The sequence below is a fragment of the Sinohyriopsis cumingii genome, chromosome 18 (genome assembly GCF_028554795.1).
Source record: "Sinohyriopsis cumingii isolate HCF-2022 chromosome 18, ASM2855479v2, whole genome shotgun sequence".
Classification (NCBI taxonomy): domain Eukaryota; kingdom Metazoa; phylum Mollusca; class Bivalvia; order Unionida; family Unionidae; genus Sinohyriopsis; species Sinohyriopsis cumingii.
The window spans coordinates 91177232-91190148 of NC_142978.1; positions in this window are offsets into that span (position 1 = coordinate 91177232).

Here is a 12917-nt window from a genome sequence, read left to right on the forward strand (position 1 = left end):
CCATTGATACTTTCACAAGTCCATACTTCCACAAGTCCATTGATACTTCCACAAGTCCATTGATACTTTCACAAGTCCATTGGTACTTCCATCCATCACACAATCTTGTGGTGGGACATCATGCAACATGTCTGTGGCACAATGCCTCAGTCCAAGACATCAGTATAAACTGCCATACTGCAGACATCGTAGCAATATGAATGAAACATTGTAAAAGCGCTGATAAAAATCCAAATCACACACAGACACAGACACACACACAGACACATACAATCTTGTAAGTGTTTTGTATAAAGTATGGTCCAACAACAGTTCACACAGTTTTCAGAACTCTGATTGATTGATATGTAATGATATATTGACTTTGATATCATCCTTATGGTTGATTGATATGTATTGGTCTATTGACTTTGATATCATCCTTATGGTTGATTGATATGTAATGGTATATTGACTTTGATATCATCCTTATGGTTGATTGATATGTAATGGTATATTGACTTTGATATCATCCTTATGGTTGATTGATATGTAATGGTATATTGACTTTGATATCATCCTTATGGTTGATTGATATGTAATGGTATATTGACTTTGATATCATCCTTATGGTTGATTGATATGTAATGGTATATTGACTTTGATATCATCCTTATGGTTGATTGATATGTAATGGTATATTGACTTTGATATCATCCTTATGGTTGATTGATATGTATTGGTCTATTGACTTTGATATGATCCTTATGGTTGATTGATATGTAATGGTATATTGACTTTTATATCATCCTTATCTATACCAGTTTTCATCAACTTTCCATATTATGTTATCTTTTCAAGGTTATAATGAACAGAAATGGTAGTGTTATGAGCAATGACTAGTGGGTTTACATTCTGATTACCTTGTGAGTCAAGAGTTGCAGGTCATTTAGCAAGTTTTAAGTTGTAGCTTACATTTTGCTTTGATTTTTCTTGTACAAATTGTTGCCAAACTTGATGAATATTTGAATACCAATTTTCTGTTTAAATATTTGCACAAATGTACTCGCATCTGAATGTTTGGATATTTGGGTCAGCTCTAGTCAAAAGGTCAGAGGCCAAAATCATTGTGCACAATAACATTGTTTGTAAATCACAGACCTGGACCAAACTTTGTGAATGGTTTACACTTTGGGTAATGAAGATGCACAATGTTTTGGGAGTCAAAAGTAAGATTTTTGTGTTGTTCTTGCCTAGGTGTTTAACACAAGATAGGCTATACATGGTGGCTAGTGTAACTAAAGGAGGAAGGATCCAGGTAAGAACCACTGACCCATGGGAGCTACTGACAAGCTTTCTCACACACCCACATTGGCCTAGCCTGAGACTTGAACCCAAGCAGGCAAAGGTGAGGTGGCAGTGATAAGTAAAGGCAAGCACTTTGGACCATTCAGCCACCTGGGGCACCTGTAAAGACTGAAAAAAGAATAACAGTTTCAGAAACAAATTTGACTGATCTATATAATGAACTATGGTATTCTTGTAATATATTTGGGTCGTGATGATGAACCATCACCAAACTTTATGGAAGGCATGCAGTTAATGTATGGATGCGGCCAATAGATATTTGGATTAAAAAATACAAAAGTCATGATTATTGTACAAGAAAAATCAATTTCACTGCATCATTTTTTAATGTCTATAGTTCCTTTAGCAAGGATGGTATGTATTTGGTATAATGAAGGAACCTCTAGAGGATGGTGTCTAAAGGTTAAAGGCCTTTCATGTAAGGCTTAAATGAAAATAATGTTTTCTGTGATGTAGCTTTACTTGAGGACTGCAAATACTGACCAATCCTGGGTCTTTGAAACTTGTTGGTCAGTGATCTCCAGGGTCAACCATGCTATTCAAGCTGTTACACACTACTGTTTATGAGGTGGATGCATAATATGCCATTCACTGAATTCTTGTCTTTGTAAGAGTTATTGCCCATTTTCTGTTTTGTAAGAGTTGTTGCCCATTTAGTCCTACAGCTGGACATATAACACAATTAATAATACTATATGTTCTCTACATTTGTTTCTCAGTACTGACCTTTCCACTGTGTGACAATCAATGCAAATCATATGTTAATCTAAAATACCTTCAAAGATGACTTCACGGTGAAGTTCTTGTCAAAGGCTGACCTGCTCTTTTTTGAGATGCTGGACTGTCAACATAGCAGCATGTAAACGGAACACAGATTTCACTTCCGGATCATCACCAAGGCCTTATTACTCACTGTGCGCTGTCGCCAAAATGCACACAGACAACAACACCCTGAGCTCATATTATCAAGAATAAACAGTTACCTTTAAAATCCCTACCAAAAATGCATAAATAAAACTCTTCTATCACCACCAAAATGAGAGAGGAAAAAATGTTCTAAAAATAGACTAGAACTAAATTCGTGGGTACTGAACTGGAAGTATTAATTGTGATGTAATTCCAGCTGGATGCAATATATGACAGAATGTTGTGAATACAATAACTCTCTTCAGTGGATTGCAGTGAAAATTAGAACATTTTATTATCATCATTAGATGACATGTATTTTAACCAATCATTTTACTCACGCTGTTTTTGGAAGAGGTCTGCATTCTGGATAATATAGACTGGTCTCCATTATAGGAGTGGATAATATGGACTGGTTTCCATCATGGGGGTATGGGCAGGATGTGGGAGTGGCAGGGGTATATTTACCTGAGCAAACTGCTCACCATTCAAACCTTAAGGTGAGGGTGCAGAAAGGGGACAGGGATAGATCTGACATATAAGTCCATCCAAGGGACTAAAATTCTATAGGTTCAAAAGATTTCTAGGAATTCATCCTTTTATAAATCTCTGAATGAAGGTGATGTTGGGGGTGTAGAATTATATTTGTTACAGGCAGATACCCATTGACATTGGGGCTGCCTAGTCCATGATAATGGTGAATGGAGCTGAAATGGATGCTAACATAAAAAAAAGAAGCGAAATATGGAACCTTCATGGAGTCAATGAAAATTTATGATGGAACCAATAACATGCTCTACCAGTTAGTACAATAGCTGAAATCAGCCAGTGATCCCAACCCAAAACCAATGGTTTTTGTCCAGTTCCTCAAAGTTCAAGACCTTGTTTGAAGAAAGATAACAAAACTACCCAAAGACTCGGGATTTAGTTTAGTGACAGACTTAACACCAAAAGAAACTAAACTCAGGAGAAAACTCCTGCAGCAATGTTAATTCATGCTAAGCAGAGAGTACAGGATGATGATGCTGATTTATGAGAAGGAAGTACCTTTTGTTTTTGTTGATCAAACTTGGACAGTTATTTAGTAACCCTATTTTTATTCATAGTACATCTAAACTTTCATTTACTGATCAATTTATATATTTATTCTTTTTCTAAGCCATTAATATAGCATTGCACATCTGTGGATATTCTTGATGGATTATGACCATGTAATATATTGCTGTGAACTTATTTTTTTATCTCATGTAGTGACTCTAAATTTAAGCAGAGTTCAATATTGCAAAACAGTATATTTGTGTAAAGACAATATTGCAAATTAAATATTCTTTCTTCTTCCCTTACCTTCTTTTCCTCTCCTTTTTTTTATTTTATAGCTTTTATGTTAGAATATTTCAAGCTTGCAGTAACATGACACTAAGGTATTTAACTCACTTTTACCAGATGATATGATATATTGTAGTTCACTGTTAGAATAGTAAGCATCTCCAAATTAAGAGTTATGTCCCTTAAAATAACAAACATCTAATCAACATTAGAGAGATGCTTCATTGCTCACAAAATGATTTTGAAGCATCTTATCATATTGGAACAAGTTTGTACAATGCTTTAAAATCAGTTGATAAGATGGGGAAGAAATGTAGTATTTTCAGTTTCATCTGAATATCTAAATTTTTGGGGGTTCTGTGAAATATTCGCATATTTTTGGAGTTAGATTTAATAGAAGATACCATATGTGGTTATCATTCTTTTTATATTCAGGGTATTAAAACTATGTTGGACATTGTTGGGAAACTCCACCATCCACCAATTATTTTCTTGTATGTTTGATTTAACAATTTGCAAGACGAATGTAGTACAAAATTATTTGTCATACTCTTTGAACATGAACCTTAAATAATGGATAGAATATCATGGATAAAGATTATTACAGATTGAACCCCAATTCAAGATCTTTGACCTTGAACTTAATTTCAGAGTGTTGACTATTAACTTGTTTAGATGAATTCAACTAAAAGCAAAGTCTAATAAAAAATTAAACTGTAATATGTACAAGTTTCTGCAATGACCTTTGACTTGACCTTGAGGTATGGTAGGTCTGTATTTCTGAGACTCCTTCACAGAGGCAAAGACATGTTAGTAATCAGATCTGTCACTCAGAATCAATTACATATTGCAAAAAATGGATTGATGAATTGTTATTCAATAGGATTAGTGATAAGATCTTCATATGAGCACTACGATTGTAATGCCAGATTTCATTTAATGGGAGTAGTGATATGATCATCATATAAGCACTGCAATTGTAAAATGCCAGAATTCATTCAATGGGAGTAGTGATAAGATCTTCACTACAACTGTATTGCCAGATTTCATTCAGTGGGAGTAGTGATAAGATCTTCACTACAACAGTATAGCCAGATCAGCCCAGTTTTCATTCAGCACCAGCACATATTGTTACAGTGTTTCAGTAAACCCCCAATGTTGAAACAACTATCTATTCATAAGATGTACCTATTATTTTCAGGGTGGCTATAAAGGCCACCATTTTTAAATTAAATAACATTTTAAGATATAACTAACTATGTATCAGAATAATGAGGAGGGGGGACAAGGGCTGGTTCCTAAAGAAAATAATGCTGGTATAATCATCCAAGCTAGGATTTCAGTGAAATTTACCAATGTCGATACATCAATCAGGAGGAAAAGTGACAATGAAGTTTTCAAGTGACTGCAGTGGCAACTATTGTGTGGGGTCAGATTGGCACATGTTTTATTTTGGACAAACTAGTTACATGTATCATGTGAAATGTTTTAGTGGAAATTCTATGTTCATACAACTATCTGTTCAGGAAAAGAGACAAAGCAATTACAAGATTTCAAGATAGTCAAGACAAGCAATTTGTGACCTCAGGTTCCATTTTCATGCTGGACCAAAATCAGATAGTAAAACATATTTTGTAAAGAAAGAAAGAATTAAGAATGTCAGTACCACAACCTGTTCAAGAGGAACAGAGATTTTCAAGACAGCTACTGTGATGGACATGTCGGCAGTCTGATTGGTACCATTTTATTTTTGTACCAACCAAATATCATAAGACTTTTATTCCAACTCCCATATAATTATAGGATTATCTAATATACATGTGGGGAATTGGTAACAACATTTTCAAGATGACTTCAGTGTAACCATATTGGATGTTCATTTTAATTCCGAAGCAACTAGACATTGAGATAAAACTGTGTGCCAAAGTTTATGACTTTTCTGCAAGCAGGAACAATAGTGATAATAACTATTAATGGATACAGAACCATCCCATAAGCCATCTACAGCAGCTCAAACCATCACATAAAAATTATTCCCATTTCCAGCTAAGATGAAATTATTTTTCATTGTCAACAAAGTGATATATATATATATATATATATATATATATATATATATATATATATATATATATATATATATATATATATATATATATAATTTTATGTAATATTACAAACAAGTAAAGCTTTTTTATCATAACCCTAGTTCCTTAAACTTTTGAGTTGTTAATTGTGTTTTTGTGTGTATGTCTGCAGACAGTTTTGGTTATGTTTTCCAGCCACTGTAGGTAAGTAATTCCTTTACCCAATTCACTTCCTATTTGTAATATCATATACTCCCCATATCCCCTGGGTGAGGAAATGGGGTCAGAAGTTCTAATGCAGACACTTATATTTCCATAACAAAGTTAAATTATGTCTGGAAAATGACATCATCACATGCATTCTACTTTTGGATTCTATTGCTCCTACCCTTTGTTCATGTCAAATGTCATACCATAATGACACAATGATGGACAACTTTTGGTTAAAGTTTATGATTTCTTCTCTCTCATTTTAGTTATAAGAAATGTGTCCAGTTCACTATATCTTTGGGATATTATATCTCAGATTCTGCTTTCTCTCTATACTATATTTTCACTGAGTTACAGGCTTAGCTATGACTATGGGGTCTAGAAATAGGAAACTTTTTGGTTAATTTTGGTTTTCTAATATTTGATTACCTTAGAATTTATTCACTTCAGTTTGAATATTTTATATCATATTTCCCATCTTTCTGATACCACTGTTGCCCTGAGGTTGTATCCTGGGGGGGGGGGGTCATGTCAAGATAAAGTCATATTAAATTCAGGACTTGTTTGCTCTACTGGTCATAAACCAGAAAAACGTATGGTATGATGTTATCTATCTATCTGATATCACAAGTTTGTAATCACTACTCCTCCGAAGAAACTACTTGGAGGACTGACTTGAAACTTTACACACATTTATCCCAAAGTTTTTTTGGACCTAAATAAAAAGTGAACAGATGTGATATTCAATGTGATCATCAGCCACATTGAAAATTACATAGCTACTTCTGCTGAGTGGATGGTGAGGGCTTTCACTAAAATAATTATGACGTCTAGCTGGACATAATTAAAAATGGTGCCAAAATATATGACATCCAATATGGCTGCCATGGCAACCATCTTAAAATTCATGTTTTATCATAACTCTACTTGAACAGAAAGTCAGCTAATGTGGGTATGTGAGAAAGCTTGCCAGTAGCTTCTTGTGGGTCAGTGGATCTTCCCAGGTTCTTCCTCCACCATTGATACTGGCCACCATGTATAGCCTATCTTGTGCTGAAAATGGCATTAAACCCTACAACAACAACAACAGAAAGTCATTTTGACATGGGATTTTCACCAGGAGATTTCCTATGATTTCCAGTTGGTTTTAAACAGTAGCATACTAACAGGGAAGGGGCTGGGCAGACAGTGGTTACCCTGGACAGTCAAGGTCTTGGGCATCATTCAGCAGTTTGAAGTGTTAAAAGCTCAGAAAACCTATTGTCTCTAAGTTGCTTTGTAGACATATCTATATTTTTTGGTAAACAAACAGTCTGTACATAAATAGATTTTGTTAAAATATATGGTTTCTGTACATGCTTAACAGTACAGTAATATGTTCAAGGTAAAATTAATGGGCCTGATGTGGAAATTAAATAAATGCATAAAATGGTATTTGATTGTCTTGTGTGAATGAATTCAGATGCCACTTACCCTTAGTATGCCACTGGCCTTACATGAAAATGGTGCAATCTAGTATCCAAGATGTCTCAGGCTTGGACACTGTAGATAGTCAAGAAAGCTTGCTTGTAGCTTCTAGTAGATCAGTAGTTTACATTTGGATTTTCCAGGGTTCTTCCTCCACCATTTATACTAGCTGTTATGTACATACCACATGTCAAGAGCAGTGCTAATGTGACAAAATTTTCAATCTCATGGAAAGGCATTTGAGCCAAGTCATAAAGAAATTCCTTTATATCAAAATGTTTCATGCCTCAATTTATTTCTGTGTGATGACCAACAAAAATATGTGGAGATCGTCTGGATATACACAATGGATAGTGGTCACTTATGGCACAAATAGGCACTTTAATTTCATTTGTATTTTCTGACCTATTTGTGTAGATATGATCAATAAGTGTAGCACTTTTGTCAGTTATCCTTGTTTGTTCCTTGTTTGTTTATCAATCATCTGGAAGAAATCTGACCATTTTTGAGGATCTTTCAACAGATCAACATTAAAGTCACCTAGAATGATTGTTTCATATTCTTCATTTAGAAAGGCCTTTTCTGTTTCAGTTTCTAGTTTATCAACCCATTCAATGGTAGAATTAGGGAGTCTACACAGAATACTGAATGGTCTGGATTGAGGATGTGATATTTCCATCCATATGGATTCATTTGATTTTTCATTTTTCCCGTAAACTGGCTGGTCACAGGGGTACCACTGATGACTTTGTGATGATTTCTCTACATTTTGCCCTGTTCTCCACTGCTCTTTGTGACTTTGCAAAGTCCATGCTTGTCCATTCTTTGGTGTTATCTTCCAATGTCCTCTTCTCTCTGCCTTGTTTTTCTTTCCTCACATTGTGCCCTGTAGGATTGTCTTTTGACAAGCCAGATGAACACGAGATGTAACCAAACCATTTAAGTCTGTAATTTTTCCCGTGGTGAACGGATCTTCATATGGTCCAACAGCACCTTGGATTCTAATGCACATCTCCAAATCAGAGACCTGGTCTGAGATTTTCTGGATTTTTCTAGAACATCTCATCTCTAACACATGGATTCATCTCCATGAGTGCATTAGCTTGATCTAAGACCCAAATGTAAAGTTGTGGTCCTTCAAATAGACTTTAGCCAGTGCAGTTAATGTCTGCACAATCTTGGAAAGAACACAAGTTTTTGAACCTTCTTCAGAGATACCTTGATACATGAAGCTTGTCACTTTGTCCAGCTTCTGTCCATTAAATGTTATTTCTTTTTGGATGCCACTCTGGTTGTTTGTCATTAGCTTAGTCTTTCAGTGCTGATCTCCATCCCATACCTTAGTGATGCTTGATTGAGATGGTTCAATTAGGTTTCCAGTTCTTGTACATCTCCTGCTTAACCACCAATATCAAACATATTTATTTAACTTAAAGGTTTTTCCATTAATCTTTTCATTTCATTCATATTCCTAATTTTAACCTGAATGGAACTAAAAAATATAAAAACAGAAAAAGCAAATTTTTAGTAAATTGTGTTTCTCCGAGAATACTTACCCGATCACATTAACATTAGGGATATAAGCCTGCTACCTCTCGAATCCAGTCCTACTAAAAGACGAAAATTCGTCTTTTCGGTCTATCTCATATAGACCAAAGGGCAATAACTCTTGCCCCTTACCTCCCCTTGCCACCGCCAGGTGTCACTAGTTTTTTAAGCTGAGCGATATATATTATACGAGGATGCTCGCATAGCGGGGTGGTTGGGAGGGTTTTTAAGTAATGTGATCGGGTAAGTATTCTCGGAGAAACACAATTTACTAAAAATTTGCTTTCTCCTTCAAATACGTTCCTCGATCACATTAACGTTGGGAGAATAAGTATTAGGAGGAGGGAATGCTGAGCATCCTACCTCCACCCCGGGTACCTTCTAGGGAATGATGGCTGGATTCCCCATTTGAACGATAACCCGTTCTCCTAATTTCATCAGCAACACAGCCTAGGGTCACGTGATATGTGACCCCTATATACGGTTAAGAAGATAGTTATTGAAATCTTCTTACCTACAAAATTTCACTGGCGAATCCAGCGAAGCTGATAGGCTGTGCTGATTGTTTTAAATGGGTCTGATGGTCATCTGGGCTGCCGACACCGGACCTACCAGATTCAAGGTTTGCCTCTGCGAAGCCAAATCTCTGAGATAAAAACTGGAGAAGGTTGACTCTGCATGCCAGCCAACAGCTTCTATTATATCTCGGATCGAAACATTGCGTTCGAATGCCAGGCTCACCGAGATTGCTCTAATCTCATGAGCCGTAATCTTCATGAGGCGACTCTGATCTTGTGAGACCTCAGAGTACGCTGAGCATATAACCCACTTCAGCCATGAAGCAAGGGCTTGAGGGGTGATATCCCGTTTACCAGCTTTGACCGGAAGAAAGAGGCGCTTACGTGTGTCCCGACACACCTCTGTGCATTTTAAATAGTGCTTGAGTGCACGAACAGGATCTTGCATGGCTGCTGCTCTTGACTTATCTATGGAAGAGAGCGAGCGAATGACAATTCTTTGATTGCCAATGGATGGTAACCTATATTTGGCTACAAAGCCTGGTTGCGTCAGGAGGACCACCGAACCATCTGATCTGAACTGAAGAAAGTTCGGGTCACTGGAAAGGGCATGTAACTCGCTCACCCTGCATGTTGAAGCTAAAGCTATCAAGAAACATGTTTTGTATGATAGTAGCTTTAACGAAGTGTGGCCTAAAGGTTCAAAATTTGTCTGAATTGAGCCATGTTAAAACCCAGGACAGATTCCATTTTGGAAACAGGGTGAGGGATTTTGGTCGATTGAAATCAAAATTGGCTAAAAGATCTGATAGATCTTTGTTATGCCCAATGTCTCATCTACCATGATGGTGGAATGTGTCTGATATCATGGAGCGGTAGCCTTTGATAGTAATTGGGGCCAACTGTTTCTCCTCGAAAAGCCAGAGAAAAAAGTCGGCCAGTTGAGGGATTGAGACACTCAAAGGGACGATGTTATTGACATGGCACCAGTCCCTGAAAACACGCCACTTTCCCTCGTAAGCCTTCAGAGTAGAGGGCCTTCTTGCTCTTGAGATTCTCTCCACAGTCGAAGGTTTAAATTGTCTCGCAAGGCTGCCCGGACAAGAGCCAAGCGTGAAGAAGAAGACGATCCGGGCAGGGGTGGAACACTCGTGACCGCGGTTGTTTGAGAAGATTTGGGCTGGTTGGAATCTTCCTGGGTAGATCTATCGCTAGATTGAGTAGATCGGTAACCCAGGACTTGTTCCATCTGAGAGGGGCAATCAGAATCATCCGACAGTTCTGACCCCTAAGCATCTTGATTATTTTTGGTACCAAAACCGTGGGAGGGTAGGCGAATGCCCCAACCCCTCCCAGCTGATTGACAGAGAGTCCACAGCCCAAGCCTCTGGGTCTGGAACTGGAGAGACGAAGGTGGGCAACTTGCGATTCCACCTTGTCGCAGAAAGATCGATCATCGGACGCCCCCAAAGTGTGCAAATCCGAAGAAAGACTGATTGATGGAGTGACCATTCCGTGTGAATGACTTGACCTTTCCTGGATAGAGTGTCGGTCAAGACATTGAGTCTGCCGGGAATGTGTCTGATTTATACGTTGATGTGGAGGTTGTCACACCAACGTAGAAACTGCCAGATCAGAATGTACAGGTCTGGTGATTTGGTGCCCCCTTGTTTGAGGAGATAAGTCACCACCACAGAGTTGTCTGACATAATGAGGACACTTTTTCCTGAGAGTTGATCCTTCCAGAAATGAAAGGCATTGATGACATCCCTCATTTCTAAAAGGTTGATGTGGAGAGACCTCTCCTCTGGCTCCCACGTGCCGCTGACTGTAGCGAAGTCCGGCAAGAGGTGGGCATCCCAACCGTAGGTACTGGCGTCGGTACATACCGTTATCTCCGCTTGGGGCATCTCCAGAGGAATCCCCGTGGACAGCCAACCTGGGTTGTGCCACTGACTCAGGAACGATCGTATCTCGGGCGTGATCATTATTGTTTGCTTGAGGGGACTTGAAAAGGGGCGCCATTGTGCCAGTAACGTCATTTGTAAGGGACGCATAAAAAGACGGCCAAGCGGGATCAAGTCCGCCGCCACATTGAATAATCCGAGGAGTTGCAAGAATTCTCTCGCTGAAATCCACGTCCTGTTGGAAACGGACTCGACGAGTTCGACGATCCGGATTACACGAGCGCGAGGAAGCCGTACCAGATTCAGATCGGTGAGAAACTCCATACCCAGATGGACAAAACGCTGGGATGGACGGAGATCGGACTTTTTCCAGTTCACGAGAAAGCCTACATGATCTAAAAGTGCTAAAAGATCGTTTCTGCCTTTGAGCAGAATAGAACTTACCATATGTTTCTGGAGGATGTCGTCCAAATACACTGCCGTCCCTGTAGATGAAGTCGAGCGGAACAGGGTGACGACGCAATCCATAACCTTGGTAAAAGCCCAAGGGCTGATGTTGAGGCCAAAGGGTAGGACCTGGAACTGATAAACCGCGTCGCGGTCAGCGAATCGGAGAACTTTCCGTGACGCGGGGTGGATAGGGACGTGAAAACATGCGTCGGTCATATCTAGACTGACGACATACTCGTCCCGCCGGATGGAAAGACGGATTGATCTCGCCGTTTCCATCTTGAATTTCGGTGGTAAAATGTATTGGTTGAGGCGACTCAGGTCGATGATCGGCCTCAACTTGCCGTTTGCCTTCTGGATAAGAAACAGCCTGGAATAAAACCCCGTCGATTGCGGGGTTTTCACAATCTCTACCGCCCGTTTTTCTATGAGCGACCGTATCTCCTGTTGTAGAAAGGTATCCTTCTCCCGATCGGACGGTACGTCCGTGAAGAGGGGAGAGGAGGACAGGGGAGGGGGTTGGATAAATTAAATTCGAAGTCCCTCCGAAATGACCTGGATCACCCAATTGTTCTGAGGAAAAAAGGTGGTCCAGTGGTCCTGAAATTGCAGGAGGTGGCCGCCCACAGGTAGGCTATCCGCGGGTGGTGGGGAGGGTATGTCAATTTTTAGAGTTAGGAGGCTTGAAGACGGAGAAACTTTGTTTCTTACCACCTCTGTATGGTTGCCTCCTAGCTTGATTAGACTGTTGTCTCCTGGCATTGGGTTGGGATCTATACTGCACATTTGATTGTAAGGATCCCTTGTCCCTGGTTCGCCAATCATCCCTACGCTGTGGCAGGGGCTGATTTTTTCTAAACGCCTGCGAGGGCTGGGCGGTGAGTCGGAGGGGCAGTTCCTGAGCTGCCTGCTTCCGAACTTCTTCAATTTTTCCTCCAAAGAGTAAAGGCGACCCAAACGGAGTCATCCGTAAAGCCAGAGTATGATGGGGCTTGAGCGACGTGGACCGCAGACATGCGTCACGTCGTATCAGGTCTAAGTTGGCAGAAGCAGTCAACACATTAGCCATGGAATGGTGAGCTGCCCTGTTAATAACTCTAGCAATCCGGGTCGTCTATTCCCAAGCGTGGTCATTGTCGGATTTTTCTGCG